Consider the following 17,535-nt stretch of genomic DNA (forward strand, 5'->3'; position numbering starts at 1 on the left):
TACCATTGTTTCTATGCTTTTTAGTGCTTATTTGGGTCATTTCTTATCTTTAGTTCTTTGTTTTGCATATTCTTTGAGATTTTGATCCCTTGGTAGGAAAGGAGTAAGAATCTTGCATTTTCATGGCAAAACAAGGCTAAATGGATCGTATTCAATGACCAAGCATCAAGGAGAGACAAGACTAGAAGGCCTTTGTACATAGCTAAGTAGAAGATCAATGTTGAGAAAGGATCCTTGAGTCCCCAAGGAAATCCCCAAGGATTCTATGAAGAAAAGGGAAGAAAAGAAGAAGGAATGACGCTGTAAAAGAATCCGAACGGATCATCCATGATCCGTCCGTCCGCCCACTCAATCCGAGCGTCCTTACCCGTGATCCGCTCGGATCCCCAGGCCCAATCCGAGCGTCTTACGCCTTGATCCGCTCGGATCGTCCATGCCTCATCCGTCCGTCCCGACTCCGATCCGCTCGGATCATAGCACAAAGACCGTTTGTTCTTCAAGTCACGAAATGGAGAAGCCCTTCTCTCGGACAATCCCGGAGGCTCCTTGCTCAACTTAAAAAGTGTAATTACTAGTTTAGCCCTTAGTTAACCCTAATGCATCCTCCCTAATTTTCACTATAAATACCCCATTAGTCTAATTAGAGGAGCATGTTCTTCTAATCAATAATTAGAGTAGTTAATATCAATCAAATCTCTCTTCAATATTGTAATCAAATATTAATCAAGTTTTAATCCAAGTTTTAGTTCCTTAATCTCTCTCTTGTTCTTACTTTATTTTGGGTAATTGAAGATCATTTGGGTTATTATTGGGAGATTGACAACCTCTCAATCTAGGATTCAAGTACTTCTATTATTCTTGCTTTATTATTGGAATCATTAGTAGGTATAATCTCTTAACCCCTTTTTAATTATTGCTAATTACTTTCATTTATTCATCATGTTTCATTATGTTAGTATGATTGACAACCTTTCTAGCATGATTAATATGATAATGAGTGAGTAGTCTCTTAGCTAGGGTTTAATGGGTGATTAAGGGAAACCAACATGGGGATGATTCATGCTTAAATCAATATGCTTTCATATCTTATTTGCTTGCTTGTTTTGATCTTAATACATGCACATGTTATGTTTGATGAAATGCTAAGCCTATGAATCCTTGCATTTATTATCATCTACTATCCTTTCAACTTGACTTGTAAGACATAACCCAACTCGAGTCTTGTTAGACCATGCATGTGTTAAGTAGGGAAGATTAAGTCGACTTGTAGGTGTTGTACAATCCAAGAGATTCGGCTCTCGGGACCCAAACTTTCCTAGGATTGTAAGATATAAACCAACTCGATCCATCACAAAAATAATTGCTTGCTTATAATTTGAGAACATGTTTGTATGATCATATCCCATGAATCCCCTATGAACCCATGACACCCTAGTGCTTTTAATCAATTGTTTACACCCTTATTCTATTTACCTTGTTAGTTTATTTTCATTGCTATTTTAGTTAGTAACCTTCTACATCAACCCAACTTGTGACACCCCTAGACACCGCTAGTAGCAATAGAAATCTTCGTTTTCAATACCCGTCCCTTGGGATCCGACCTTTACTTGCCTCTTTACTAATTTGTAGAGTTGTTTGTGAAGTATAAATTGTGTTTTGTATCGACCATTGACCAACGACCACAATTGCTTAATTTGTGAACTAAATGGCTCCGATCAAAAAATGGCGCCGTTGTTCGGGACGGTGTTTAATTGATTTAAGATTTCTTTTATTGTTTTTAGTTGTGTCTTTTTCACCTTGGGAAGTAAAACTCCTCAAGGTTTGTTCTAATTGTTTTCTAGTTGTTTGATATTTTGCATGTCTAGAAGGTTACAAAGAGATTTGTTACCTTTTGACCGTGAAATCGAAAGAACCTTGACGAATAATAGGAGACTTGTTAGGAGGAATTTGGGAGGTGTTGGTGAAGTTGTCCAACCCACAAGTGAGTTTGTCAATCCTTTCGCAATAGAAGGAGAAGAGAACCCATTAAACAATACCACACAAAATCCACCTACAATGCCTAAATTCTCGTCACACTCTATACCCACCGAGGAGGATTTACCAAACGGTACTCCTACCCCACAACATCTTACCGGAAACTTTATTGCCAAGTCCGCCTTCATCCAACTAGTTGAGAGGAGCCAATTCGGGGGCATGCCAAGTGAGGACCCTCATTCTCATATGGAAACATTTTGTGATTATTGTGAAGCTATCTCTCAAACGGGCGTGACTCAAGACCAAATTAGATGGGTCTTATTTCCTTTTTCGTTAATCGGCACCGCAAAGCAATGGTTGAAGGGCCTTGATAAGGCCACTCTTGGAATAGATTCTTGGAAGAAGTTAGCTCTCGCTTTCTACAAAAAATTCTACCCACCGGAAAAGACTAATATGCTAAGAGCTCAAATTACGGGTTTTAAGCAAAGGGATGAAGAATCTTTGTATGAAGCTTGGGAGCGGTTCAAAGGTATTTGTCGCTCATGTCCTCACCATGGACTTAGCGAATGGTTTTTAGTGCAACAATTTTGGAATGGTTTATATGAAGATTCAAGGAACATTCTCAATATGGGATCAAATGGAATGTTCACCGAAGTTGATGACAATCAAACATGGAACAAGATTGAATATTGGAAGAATTCACACCAAGCCTTACAATTCTTTGAGGCTATTGGTTGATAGATGGCTCCATGTAGATAGTGGGAAGAAGGGTACAACCGTTATTGTTAATGGCGGCCTAGTCACGGTCCTAGCCAAGCACTTTGATCCTAATTTCAATAAGGATAGCAAGTACAAGGCAAAGGAAGGTGGCCATCTTATTGATATGTCCATCATGATTAACAAGTTTAAGTGGGTTGCTCACAATCCCCTTGACACCAAATTTGGGTGGCTTACTAGTGAGGCTCGATCATTCACTTTACCCGCAAAGATTTGCCGTCTTAGTGTCCACCGGACCAACTATTTACTTCCCCTATCCGAAGAAGCCGAGTACATCATTCAACAACAAAAGGGTGATCATGAAACTCCCTCCTCTTCCATTGTTATACCGCCTTACCCCTTTGTGTATGAAGAGTTCAAACCGCAAGGAATTGAAATTGGAAAAGACTATGTAACTCTTCTTATGCAAGCCATGCACAAGCAAGCTTATGAAGACCGGAAGAACGCTTATTTGGCTCAATATCCTCCCCTCTTACATCTAGCTAGGCAAGGACTCCTTGATCCATCTTGTCCTTTTCCTAGTTGGGCGGATAGAGAAGCCTTATTTCCGGGTACATCTAGGGACGTGGTGGAAGACAATGAGGTTGTTGGAAATGGTGAAGAAATTGATGATAATATTGAGGAAGAAGCAAGTGGAGATGAAGAAAGAGATGGTGAAGATAATGGTGAAGATAATGATGAAGAAAGTGATGAAGAAAGTGCCAAGGAAAGTGGCAATGTGACCACTTCTCATGAGGGAAGTGGTGATGATGATAGCATGATGGAAGACTAGCCTTGGAGACTCCTACACTCCCATGGTTTGTCTATATCTCTTTGTATTTTATTTCATTTTGATCATTGTTGGTTTAGTCCTAGCAACATCAAAGGACTCACACCTCGGTTCCTTTGAGGTGTTCTTTATTGTTCCCATTTTTGAAAATCCAAAATGACAATCTAGTTTCATGCATAGCATAGTGTGTGCATGAACTATACCCATGCTTTGACATTAGCAATAGTGTCTCATTCGGTTTGGGGAAGTTAATGCATACACAACGGGAGGTAATCTAAATTATCCTCTCCGTCATAACAAAAACCATGCATCATGTAGTATAGCTTAGTGTAGAATTGCATTTAGTATAGAAATCATGCATCATCCTTGCATAATTTCCATCATTTTGGCCATTGAGGACAATGCCCATATTAGTGTGGGGATGGGAATTCTAACACTTAACTTTTATTCAAAAACCCATAAAAATTGAAAAATTTCAAAAATCATAAAAATTGAAAAATTTGAAAAACCAAAAACAAGTTCATTTCCTTTGTATATATTGTCTTGTATATATTGTGTTTGTTTTATCCTTGTTCACTTTGATTGACTACGCCACATCCGAGACATGAGGATATTGAAGACCGCATGGTATGATCTTTCCGATCTCCTTTTTTCTCTTTATGTTAATGACTATGTGGCTTTATTTTGATTAATGCGGTAAAAACAATGTGAACTTAGGATTGCATTTAGTTTATATGCCATATTAGTTGGTAGAATCATTTGCATTAGGATGTTTATATGTTAGTTGCATCATGGCATGTAGTTGCATGTTAGAAAAATTTTGTGAAACCGTCTATTTGGGAAGCTTGACAAGTGTATATAGGCCCTAGTAGATTCTTTTTATTCTTAAGACTTTGCTTGTTAGAATGGTTGTAAAACACCCTAGGATGTGTCATGCTAGTATCCTTTGACCCATGGTTTAAGGCCTAGTCAAGAGTACCTTGTGGTGTGATAACTCCTTGGCTACCGTTTATTCCAAGGTGACCCTTGAAACCATGCATACTTCTATCATTCATCCATGTTCTACCACATTTTTGTCATCAAAGGGAATGGGCACAAAAAGAAATCAATTTGAGTTCAATGAAATGAAAAATGAAAGAAAGTTTGCAAAAATGCATCAAATGAAAAGAGGAGCAAAAATAGACTCCTAAAGCTTCAAATACAAGGCACCCTCGTTACTAATTGGGGTGACTTTGAAAATGTTCAAAAAGAAATTCAAAAAGTTGTCAAGTATTGAAATGCCAAAAAATCAAAAGAAATGGCAAGAAAGTATTCTCAAATGTCAAATGCCACAAGAAATTGGGGGGAAAAACAAAAACAAAAGCAAACTCCCAAAATGAAACTCAAATATCTATTGATCCCTTTATCCATCATATCCATTTTTGTGCATGGTAGAGAGGGGACGACCCTTCTTCTTGTCTAGGCAAGAGGGGGAATTCCGCGATCCTCCAGTGTTTCTAACACCATAGGGAGTCTACTCTTGACAAAAGCATTTAACGATTGAGGACAAAGGTACCCTAGCTTGACACCTTTTGGAGGTGATTTATTGGTATCCTTCTAGGCTTAGTAGTTTGAATAAATTGCATCTATGAAGGATTGTGTACCCTTGAATTGCTTCCCTTGTAGATAATTTCCGCCACTTAGATGAGGAAAGTGACTATTCTTTTTGTAGATGCATCCATTACTTGGTTTTATGTGCTTAATGTTTGGATGTGTCGCCATTTTGGCAAGCCCCACCTTGCCTTGCAAGAAGGCATCCTACCTCATGGTTGTCTTGTTGTGAGTTGAAGGGGCGGAGTGAGACCCGCTAATTGTCTCATATCGGCTATTATTATTAGGTTAGGTTAGTATTGGTCCTAGTCTTTGTCACCTCTTTACTCGGGACGAGCAAAGGTTCGGTTTGGGGATATTTGATGTGACCATAATTGGCGCATATTTAGCCCCCGAATTACCATTGTTTCCATGCTTTTTAGTGCCTATTTGGGTCATTTCTTATCTTTAGTTCTTTGTTTTGCATATTCTTTGAGATTTTGATCCCTTGGTAGGAAAGGAGTAAGAATCTTGCATTTTCATGGCAAAACAAGGCTAAATTGATCATATTCAATGACCAAGCATCAAGGAGAGACAAGACTAGAAGGCCTTTGTACATAGCATAGTAGAAGAGCAATGTTGAGAAAAGGATCCTTGAGTCCCCAAGGAAATCCCCGAGGAATTCATGAAGAAAAGAAGAAGAAAAGATGTTGCGGACAATCCGAACGGATTGTACACAATCCGTCCGTCCGCCCAAGCCCAATCCGATCGTCCCTCAAAGGAATCCGCTCGGATTCCCCTCGCCAATCCGAGCGTCTTGCCCAAGAATCCGCTCGGATTCCTCAAACCAGATCCGCACGTCCCGACTCCCATCCGCACGGATTGCGATGACAAAGACGTTTTCATTCTTCAAGCCACGATAAGAGAAGCCCTTCTCTCGGAGAATACCGGAGTCTCCTTGCTCAACTTAAAAAGTGTAATTACTAGTTTAGCCCTTAGTTAACCCTAATGCATCCTCCCTAATTTTCACTATAAATACCCCATTAGTCTAATTAGAGGAGCATGTTCTTCTTATCAATAATTAGAGTAGTTAATACCAATCAAATCTCTCTTCAATATTGTAATCAAGTATTAATCAAGTTTTAATCCAAGTTTTAGTTCTTTAATCTCTCTCTTGTTCTTCATTTATTTTGGGTAATTAGAAGATTATTGGGTTTATTGGGAGATTGACAACCTTCCATCAATCATCAAGTTCTTCTATTATTCTTTGCTTTATTATTGGAAACATTAGTAGGTATAATCTCTTAATCCCTTTTTAATTATTGCTAATTACTTTCATTTATTCATCATGTTTCATTATGTTAGTATGATTGACAACCTTTCTAGCATGATCAATATGATAATGAGTGAGTAGTCTCTTAGCTAGGGTTTAATGGGTGATTAGGGGAAACCAACATGGGGAATGATTCATGCTTAAATTAATATGCTTTCATAATCTTATTTGCTTGCTTGTTTTGATCTTAATACATGCACATGTTATATTTGATGAAATGCTAAGCCTATGAATCCTTGCATTTACTATCATCTTCTATCTTTTCAATGAGACTTGTAAGACATAACCCAACTCGAGTCTTGTTAGACCATGCATGTGTTGAGTAGGAAAGATTAAGTCGACTTGTAGGTGTTGTACAATCTAATCGATTCGGCTCCGGGACCCAAACTTTCCTAGGATTGTAAGATATAACCCAACTCAATCCATCACAACAATAATTGCTTGCTTATAATTTGAGAACATGTTTGTATGATCATATCCCATGATTCCCCTATGAACCCATGACACCCTAGTGCCTTTAATCAATTGTTTACACCCCTTATTTTACTTACCTTATTAGTTTATTTTCATTGTTATTTTAGTTTAGTAACCTTCTACATCAACCCAATTTGTGACACCCCTAGACACTACTAGTTACAATAGAATTCTCATTTCAATACCCGTCCCTTGGGATCCGACCTTTACTTGCCTCTTTACTAATTGTAGAGTTGTTTGTGAAGTATAAATTGTGTTTTGTATCGACCATTGACCAACGACCACATATGTTTAATTGTGAACACCAAATGGCTCCGATCACCGACACATCGACTGATCTATGACCTTAACTACGATTGACTGACGTTCATTTATGACCTGAATCCTAATTTCCTTCTCTTACTGTTAATTTCTCTTGCCTTTATCACTCTTGCTTTAGTTTCTTTAGTTTAGTTAACACAATCAAAACCCCTACACTGTGACATTAGACAGACCGAGTAGACAAGTGATTAGTGACTGCCTCCCTGTGGAGATCGACCCTACTTACCGCTGACTTCTATTAGTAGTACTTAGATATTTATTTTTGGTACTGAAACGACGGTATCATTCTTGAACATCGAAGGACAATAGAACCCACCTTGTAGAACCTTGGAAATTGTTCTTGAAGTAGCCAAGTGTCCACCATAGGCCGAGTTGTGTAGTCGGTCAACAATTTCCATGCCTTCTTCCTTGGATACGCATCTTCTAAACATACCATCTCCACATTTCCGGAACAAATGTGGGTCATTCCAAAAGTACCTACTTGAGTAATTCTTCAATTTTCTTCTTTCCCTAGCATCCAATTCATCCGGGATAAAACCGCTTACCAAGTAGTTTGTCAAGTCCGCAAACCATGGCACTTTGACACTCACCTCTATTAGGGCTTCTTCCCTCAACCACTCATCTATCCGTCCACTTTTATCCATTATGCCATGATCCTCCACCGTAAGCCTTGACAAGTGATCGGCCACCGCATTTTCGGCCTCGACTTTGTCCCTAATTTCAAGATCAAATATTTGAGGCAATAGGACCCATATCAATAGTCTAGGCTTGGCATCTTTCTTCACCATTAGTTGTCTCAAGGCGGTGTAGTCGGTGTAAACCACCACCTTGGACCCCACAAGATATATCGGAACTTCTTAATGGCATGAACGATAGCTAGCGTCTCTTTCTCTGTTGTTGAATAATTGCATTGAGCTTGGTCCAAAGTCTTGCTAGAATAGTAGATGACGTGATATTTCTTGTCAACTACTTGACCAAGTACCGTTCCCACAGCATAATCCGACGCATCACTCAAATGGGAGACTCCAATCCGGAGCCCGGATGATTGGAGCCGTGGTGAGAGCAAGCTTTAACCTGTGGAAAGACTCAAGGCAACTTCATCAAATACAAAGGAGGCATCTTTGAGAAGGAGTGAAGTCAATGGTTTTGCGATTTTGGAGAAATATTTTATGAATCGCCTATAAAAGCCGACATGGCCTAGAAAGCTCCTCACCCCCTTCACATTAGTAGGAGGTGACAAGTTTTCTATAACCGAAACGTTAGCACCATCAACTTCATTACCCATCTTAGAGGCGATGTGGCCAAGTATAACTCCCTCTTCCACCATAAAGTGGTATTTTTCCCAATTGAGGACCAAGTTGTGCTCCTCACACTGTCTCAAGACATTAGAAAGATTAACCAATCCATGATCAAATGAGTCTCTATGGACTCTAAAGTCATCCATGAACACTTCCATGCATTTCTCAAGAAAATCTGCATAGATCGCCTTCATGCACCTTTGAAAGGTGTTGGGTGCATTACACAACCTGAATGACATCCTACGGTAAGTATAAACACCAACGGGACACGTGAAAGTTTTTTTTCTTGGTCTTCCGGGTGAATTGGTACTTAGAAAAACCTGGAATATCTATCCAAAAAACAATAGTACGCGTGTCCCGATAACCTTTCAAGCATTTGGTCAATAAAAGGGATGGGGAAATGGTCTTTAAGGGTCATGAAGTTTAGCTTTCGCACATACGCCACCCTGCGACCGGGCGTGTAGGTACACAAGTTCCGTCCGCTTGCTCTACTGGTCACTCCGCCCTCTTTGGGAACCACATGAACGGGGCTCATCCAATTATTATCGGTTATTTCATAGATGATCCCCGCTTCAAGTAGTTTCAAGACTTCATTCTTGACCACCTCGACCATTTTGGGGTTCAACCTTCGTTGACCCTCAACCGATGGCCGGCTCCCCTCCTCAAGGTCTATGCGATGCATACACAAATTAGGTCTTGGTCCCTTGGTATCCTCAATGCTATATCCCATAGAGGCCTTGTGAGTCTTAAGAACCTTCAAAAGTTTTTATTCTTGGACCTCACTAAGATTCGCATTGATTATCACCGGGTAAGTCTCTCCCTCACCTAAAAAGGCATACTTAAGTGGGGGAGATAGGGTTTGAGTTGTACCTTTGGAGGGAGCAATCCCTCAACTTTCTTCAAGAGCTCATTATCAACCTCATGGTCTTCCTTCATTTCTTCATCGTGGAGGTAAATGTGAAATGCTTCCCCCATATCCGACTCTTTCTTTGCTACTTCTTTAACCACTTCCTCAATGACTTCAAGCGTGCATGCTTGGTGGAACTTTGGTCCTTTCACAATATTAGGAAGGTTAAATTCAACTTTGTCACCCTCAATTCTAAAAGTTAGCCACCCATCTATTACATCAATCAACACTCCTCCGGTAGCTAAGAATGGCCTACCTAGGATGATGGGATGTGGCTATCCTCCTAAATGTCGAGGACAACAAAGTCGGCGGGAATCAATTACTTTCCAACCTTGACGGGTACATCCTCAAGCACCCCCAAGGGGCATTTGACGAACCTATCCACCAATTAGAGAGTCATGTTTGTCAGAATTAAATCGCAAATACCAATTTTATTGGCAACCTTCAAGGGAAGCACACTTACACTTCCCCCTAAATTACATAAAGCTCTTGATATTGGAACACCACCAACCACACAAGGTATGGACAAGCTCCCCGGGTCACCAAGTTTATGTGGCATTTTGTTTAGAAGTAGAGCACTACACTCTTCCTCCATAGCCATCATTTGTTGGTCACCCAAGGTCCTCTTCTTAATCAAGATATCTTCTAAAAACTTGGAATAGGTTGGCATGTTCAATATCACTTCGGTAAAGGGTAGGGTCACTTCAAGTTTTTCCAACATTTGAAAAAATTTTGTATAGTTGAAGTTTTCCTAGACTTTAAAGCTCTTGTGGGATAGGGAATGCTAGTGACAAGTTGAGAATTAGAGGATACCTTGGGAGAAGTGAGCTTGCTTGTTACCTTAGTAGAAGGTTGAAGAAGGACTTCTTCTCTAGCTTCTTCACCCACATCCTCTTCATAGGGGAGGTCTTCAACCAAGACATTTTCATTGCTCTCTAGAGGAGCTTTTCTCTTTGATGTTCCCTCACTTGTAGTCTTGCCCCTCTTGGGCTCACTTACCCTAGCCGAAGGAGTCATTGGTGGGCTTTCTCCACCACCATTCATAACCAACCTCTTTCTTTTCGGATCCGCATCAACTTCGATCTCAAGGTCTTTGTTAGGGTCTTCAAGCTCAACCCCACTCCTCAAGACAGCTGCATGGGCTTGGTGGTTTGCCGAGGCGTCCTTTGAGCTTTAGCTTTGGGCAAGAAAACCACCCGGCGGTCTTTGAGGGTTGGCAAGTGATTGAGATGCCATTCGAGCCTCCATTTCCTTCTTGAAGTTTTTCATTTCTTGTTGGTGAGATATTTGCATATTCTTCATCACTTTTAACAAGTCACCAAGTTGAGATTTCATAGTCGGCTCTTGGAATGGTTGGTTAGCCAAAGGTAAAGGGAATCCATAGTCAAATCGGACGTTGGGACCTTCATTGTTGTTATTTTAGCCCCCTTGATAAGTTCCCTTAGGCCCTTGGCTATACCCTTGCTCTTGAAATCCTTGTTGAAACTCTTGGCCAAACCGTTGACTAGCTTGATTCCCTTGGTTACCTTGGAAGAAGCTTTGACTACCTTGGTTACCCCCAAAATCTTGGTACCCTTGAGGTTAGTTTCCAAAATTTAGGTTTTGGTTGTTGTTTGACCATTGGTTTTGGTTTCCAAAGTTTCTCCTTGGATTTTGGTTTCCATCCCTAGGTTCAGAAAACCCGGGTGGGTTGGTATTTTGCAGTTGGATATGTTGCGGATTTTGCACATTCGTGCTCTTATAACTCAAGAGTGGGCTATTCCTCATGCCCGGATGATAGAAATTGGAATTGGGGTTGTAATTGCTTTGGTTCTTGTTGTTGTAGGGTTGCCTTGGTGGCCTTATATTGTTTTTGTACCTTTGAAAAACGTTGACCATCTTGAACATTGTCATCATACCCCATATTGTAAGCATTATTGACACACAAATTGAAAGTATGTCCGTTTTCCCCACACAATTCACAATAAGAGTTAGGAATGACCTCCTCCATGGGAGGCACTAGCTTGGTGCACATGATTCCTTTGCATTTGCTCAAGTTTCTTTGTGAGAAGATCCAAGTTTAGCATTGGTTTCGGTACTTGAGCTAAAAGAGTTCTATTGTGGGTAGCGGCTATTTCTTCTCAACATGTTACCTTTTGACCCATAGTTAGACTCCAAGTCAACCATTTTTTTTTAATAGAGTCGAAGATGATCAAATCCTCCCCCCGCGGAGGCATTCACCATCTCTTTGGTCCTTGGTAGCAATGTTAAAAAAAAGTTTGGGTAATGTATCAAGCTGGGATCCCATGATGCGGACAACGTGCAAGAAGGTCTTAGAACCTATCCCAAGCTTCCCCTAGAGACTCTCCATCCTCTTGCTGAAAGGTAGTTATCTCATTCTGGAGCATAGTGGTCTTGGAGGATGGGTAATACTTGGCTAGTAAAGCCTTGGCTAAGGCGTCCCGTGTAGTGAATGTGTTCGGTGCATGAACATTTAACCAACGATCCGCTTTGTCCCTTAGAGAGAATGGGAACAACATCAATCTCAAAGTATCTTCCGGTACTCAATTGTGCTTCATTATTGCAACCTTGCTTTTCAACTTTCTTAGATGGGCATGTGCATCTTCATCAATGTGCCCACCAAAGCTATCCTTCTCAATAAGGCCAACTTGGGCGGGATGTATTTCAAAATTGTTGGGGGCAAGGGTGCCAAAGTTGATTGGAGCGGAAGTGTCATCGTGTTTAGGTAGGCTATGATCTCTTAAGGCGGCCATTTGTGGATTTATAAGAGGTGTATTTGGTTGTGTTTGAGGTGGTGCATTTGGTATTTGGTGTGGAAATGATTTTCTATGAATGGATCAATGATGACGGTTGTTTGTTCTTGTATAGTGGTTTCTAGGTGCGTTTGGGTGATTGTTGTTGCTCTGTTTGAGGAAGTTTGACATGTAATCCGAACTCTTGATAAAGTCCTACTCCGTAAAGCTCGAAAAAGCCTTTCCGGTTCCGGATCGCAAAACAAAGCATTCTCGTTTCCTCTAGTCATACACTTCAACAAAACGTTCGTCTACTAGTGTTTTAAGGCACTGGGGATAAGCAATAAGACAATCACTCTACAAAAAACAAAGTACTACTCAAATAGGCAAACAAAAGACACCAAGACTAAAGCTAAGACTCTTAACTAACTAAGTACAATCTAACGCCATTCCCGGCAACGACGCCATTTTGATAGTGGAGTTTTGTCGTGGAACCCGCTTCAAACAATATTTGTAATCTCAACTACTATGTAGCTAGCGGTCGAGGTCGAACAAGAAGATGCTGTGGAGTTGTACTTAATTTATTTAAGTCAAAGTTTAATCAAAAAGCAAGAGAGTTGGTGAAATTGACTAGAATAAAACTAGAGCAATTAAGAAATGGATGTAAACAATTGATAAAAGTTAAGGTCTTTGGGTTCCCCTAAGAAAGTCAAACTAAGTATGGGTATTAATGGGTTCTTGGGTAATTATTGGCCTAGAAGAACTAATGTCTTAGACTATTCTAAAGATGAACACAAAGCTTTCACAAAGCATCCAAACTCATCATAAACACACTATCAAGTATCTATGTAAACTTTCACTCATCAAGACGCTAAGCATAAATTGGAGAAAGGCGTGAACTTTCATACATACATTTCAACAAATACCTTATATGCATGCTTACAAAGACCAAACAATTTACTCAATTACCAACATTAACAACCCTTATTCAACCCTTAATCCTCACTTAGGTTACCCCTAAACCCAAGGGGGTCATTACTCACACATACTTAAAAGACAAATATAAACAATTGGAGAAAATCAAGTAAACATGGTGATAAACATGATATTAAATGAAACAACAGCTAAATAGCAAATGGAAATGTAAACAATTGAAGATTTAAACTAAATAGAGAGAAAATTGTACCAACAAAGACGAAAAATTGAATCTTTGATTGATAAATGGAAGAAGTTCTTTAACAATCTTCAATTACAAACCAAATACCCAATTGTAATAAACTATTAAAACTAACTAGATCTAGGCTAAATTGGTAAGTAATCATATATTTATCTAATGCAGAAGCCAAAGCCGCTGACATGGCATCACAAAATTTGATCTCAAGATGACATGTCAATTAATGAAACAACTAAGTTCAAAACACAAATATTGCAACAAATTTAAAGCTTCCTATAATAAAAATGAATTTAAAATAAAATATGATATATTCCCTATCTTCTTCAAAAATATTTTAGTTGATTTTATAGTTAACTTATGAACAACTATAATAGTAATCCAAATATAAATTTTATAGGAGATTTTTTGAAAATCATTTTTCAAGTACTTTTTTTCCAAATTATATAGTGTAATCATTTCCGAAAGCATATACAGGATAAAGTTGACTGAACTTATCAATTCGAGTAATTAGTGGAAAATGGAAATCATTCATTTTGAATAAACATATAAATGTTTTAAAGGAGTTAATAACAGTATGGCTCAATACATCTATATAATTAATTTTATCAATCTTGAATATATAATAATATAGAGAGACTTAACTTTTGTTATAAAATATTTATTATAAAGTATTTGATCAAAAATAAAATTGATGCTATTATATGCAATGATTACTCCCAACGTTCAAATAGAATATAATTACTAAAAAGTAATCAAATAAGTTAAAATAACAATACATTTACAAAATATCAAATTTATATCGGTTAAAAACATATTTAAACCTGACTTATCTTCATCACAAAGCAATGAATTATGTTTTTTAGTTATTTGTATGTTTCACATAATTATATATAATTGCTAATTGAGAGTTTTTTTATAGCAAACCCGTGAATTTTCACGGGTTTAAACCTAGTTAAGGCTTAATTATGAAAAGATTAAAGCTTGGATTAAGAAAAGTTGCATAAAGTTTAGGAAATAATTAGTAGACTAAGGTAACGTGTACAAATGAATAATGAGGGGATATATATAGTCTCCCATGGAATTAGGTTACAAATGAGGGGTAAGTGCTGAAATGTGTATTGCTGCCCTGTGCCGGCTGCCGGTGTGGCTGCCGGCAGCGAGGCCTTTTCTATTTTGACTTCAAAATGCGTCTAACTGTTGGACTGGTGTCTTCTTCCGGCTGCCGGCCTACCGACAGAGGACACCTCTTCTTCTTCTTCTTCTTCTTCTTCTTCTTCTTCTTCTTCTTCTTCTTCTTCTTCTTCTTCTTCTTCTTCTTCTTCTTCTTCTTCTTCTTTTTGGACTCCCTGTCGTGCTACCGGCTGCCGGTGCGCCTACCTGCAGCGCGCCGAAATCTCTTTTGACTCCAAAAATCCTCATTTTTCTCTAAGGCATGAGGGGAGAGTTCCCTGCCGGCTGGCCGGCTTCCGACCTACCGGCTGGCCGGCTTTCGACCTACCGGCAGAGAACTCTCTCGGCTTAACTTTGCTTTTGGTCTTCCTTGAGAGTGTGGAGGGGGTTCCCTGCTGACTGGCCAGCTGCCGGCCTACCGGCAGATTCTCAGCATTTCCTCCTCTTTTTGTTCATGAACACTCTTTGGGATTCCTTTCTTGCTTCCGTTCTCCAATCTCGACTCATTTCCTGCAAAAAAGAGTTGGACACAAGTAATATAGAAGTAACGGCACAAAATGCAAATAAAAGGGATAGAAATCATCCCGAAATATGTCAAAACGTGCGTAAAAAGGAAGGAAATGCTAACCAAATAGACACGCATCAGTCACCCTACGCACTACCACATCATCCTCCATAGAAGAATACCGACGGCAATGATCTCCATTTCCCCTAACAACAATTAGGTCCGAAATATAATGATTTTACCTTGATTATTCATGTTTTGAGTTATCAAATTAAATATTTTGGGTTTCTATTTGAAAACCATTACTCCAAATTTTACTGGGTTTTAGATTTTAAAATTAAAATTCAATAGTTCTAAACTTTAACACTCCAAGTTTTTATGTTGAAAACATTAAATTTTAAGTTGAAAAATATTGGTTCCAAAATACTTTTAAATCACTATTACATTTAACTCGAATTTTAATTGACTTATAAAACATATAAAATTTAAGTTTCAGAATTCCTAATTTTAAATTGAAAACTTCAAGTTTTAATCTTGTTAGGAATATCACTTTATTTTTATTATCTGAAGTTTTTTATATTGACTAGTAATTTTAGTTTGAAAACCGAATATTTTAAACGATAAATTCATGCCCGGAGTTACGCTAAGGAGGTAGCCGGCATCTTTGAGGTGGTATTAAATTATCAAACGCTGGGAGTTGGGATGACGTACTATGAGGGCAAACAATAAGAGGTTGAGAAAAAAATATCAAATATAATCGTGATTCGTAGGGATGAGTTGGTTTCACGATTTTTTTTTTTTTTTTTTTTTTATATTGACCTTTTACAAAATGGGCTAGTCTTATGTTAAAAGACCGTCCTATGTAACAATTTGTGATTATACATATATCAATATATGGCAAAAAAATCAATGTCAAAATGTAATGGAGGTGGTTAGGGCTGAGCAAATTTAGGTCCGGACCGGACCATTTGGCCTGGACCAAAATCGGACCGAATTATTTTGGTCCGGTCCTCAGTTCTCATTTTTTCAAGGTTTGGTCTTCGGTCCGGTCCGGTCCAAGACCGGTTAATTTAGGTCCGGACCGAATGGACCAAATTTCATGTTTTTAATGACGCAACATTATAATATTATGTAATTATCGTATAAGAAATAGTGAAAAAACTAATTTTAGGTCCATTTCGGTCCAAGAACGGACCGGACCAAATATTTCGGGTTTAGTCCGGTCCAAGACCAAAATTTTTAGGTCCGGTCTTCGGTCCACTAAATTTTTATTTTCGGTCCGGTCCAGTGCGGTCCGGTCTTGGACCGATTCTCAGCCCTAGAGGTGGTAGAGTTGTTACAAATTGAGTGGCACTTGATGGGTTCGGCTCATCCCCTATTTACTAAATGAATAGGCATTCTCACAAATTTTCCCCCCAAAAAACATCTTTCTAAAAATGGTAACTAATAACAATTATATATAGATTAACTTAGTAAGGTAACTAATAATTATAATAATTTATTTCAATAACTTATTATATTTTCATTAAAATTAAACTTTTCATCAAATTATATTTTATGACTAAACTCTAATCTATAATCTTTTACATGTTTTTTTTAATAATGGGTGATAGGATATTTACAAAGTACACAATCACATATGTATATTATTTTTTTTCCTAATAGGAAAAATTAGCTTATGACCCGTGCAAAATTACAAAGGCCGTACGAAACAAACTTTAGCAAGGGCCTCATTTTCAAAGTTCGCATAGGGACGTCTCCGGTGAGCAATATAACGGAACATTGAGAAAATGAACTCAATATTTGGGTAAAATAGAGCTTGCAGTTATAGTTGAATGACTACGAAGAAGTACTTTTTCACATACGGATTTTACTCTTTCACATACGCCTTTTACAATATTACCCTTGTCATTTTTTTCCTACCTCACCCAATTAATTTTTTTCATCTCCCCCCTTCACCTCCGACAGTCCGCCCTCCGGTAACCCACCCTTCGACATCTGGTGGACCCTTGCTCCGGCCGACCTTGCCCCTTCTCCGGCTACCATTCCACTTCCAGTTTACACCATTTTAGACAAAAATCACAAGTGCTTCTCAATAGTTTAACAAGAAATAGATTGAAAGATAGATCAAAATGCCCATAGTTCACGTACACCATTACTGCAATTGGTGCTTTTTCATTGAGAATTATTGTAATTGATTTTCACGTGGGACACTAGAAATAAAAGGCCAACTATTGAAGTAGTAGAAACTAGTTACAATAGATTCACAGAGTCACAGGCAACCTCTCGATCTATTAATAATTGATAAGCAATAAGTTGTTTCACTGATTGAAAAATTGAATCCGTTTTTGAAATAATACTGAACAATAAAATAATTGTCGTTTTGGGTCGGTTTTGAAAATAATTGTCGAAATGGTGTCCACGTAGGCTCGGTTTTTACGAGCCTGTGTGGGGTTCAAACACGCCATACGTATTGGCCTGTTTAAGGAAGAAAACACGCCATAACCAAAAAAATTAGTGTAGAGATAGAGA

The 17,535-nt window shown here is 38.6% G+C and overlaps 2 non-coding genes across 2 annotated transcripts; one reads left to right on the top strand and one right to left on the bottom strand.

Moving 5' to 3' along the window:
* Window positions 1–2,427: 2,427 nt before the first annotated feature.
* Window positions 2,428–2,534, bottom strand: LOC141593537 (small nucleolar RNA R71). The gene has a single exon (XR_012521614.1). It is a non-coding gene; the product is annotated as a small nucleolar RNA R71 (small nucleolar RNA).
* A 9,168-nt stretch (window positions 2,535–11,702) lies between these two features.
* Window positions 11,703–11,809, top strand: LOC141593849 (small nucleolar RNA R71). The gene has a single exon (XR_012521908.1). It is a non-coding gene; the product is annotated as a small nucleolar RNA R71 (small nucleolar RNA).
* Window positions 11,810–17,535: the final 5,726 nt, after the last annotated feature.

This window comes from Silene latifolia, chromosome 7, assembly GCF_048544455.1.
Source record: "Silene latifolia isolate original U9 population chromosome 7, ASM4854445v1, whole genome shotgun sequence".
NCBI lineage: Eukaryota > Viridiplantae > Streptophyta > Magnoliopsida > Caryophyllales > Caryophyllaceae > Silene > Silene latifolia.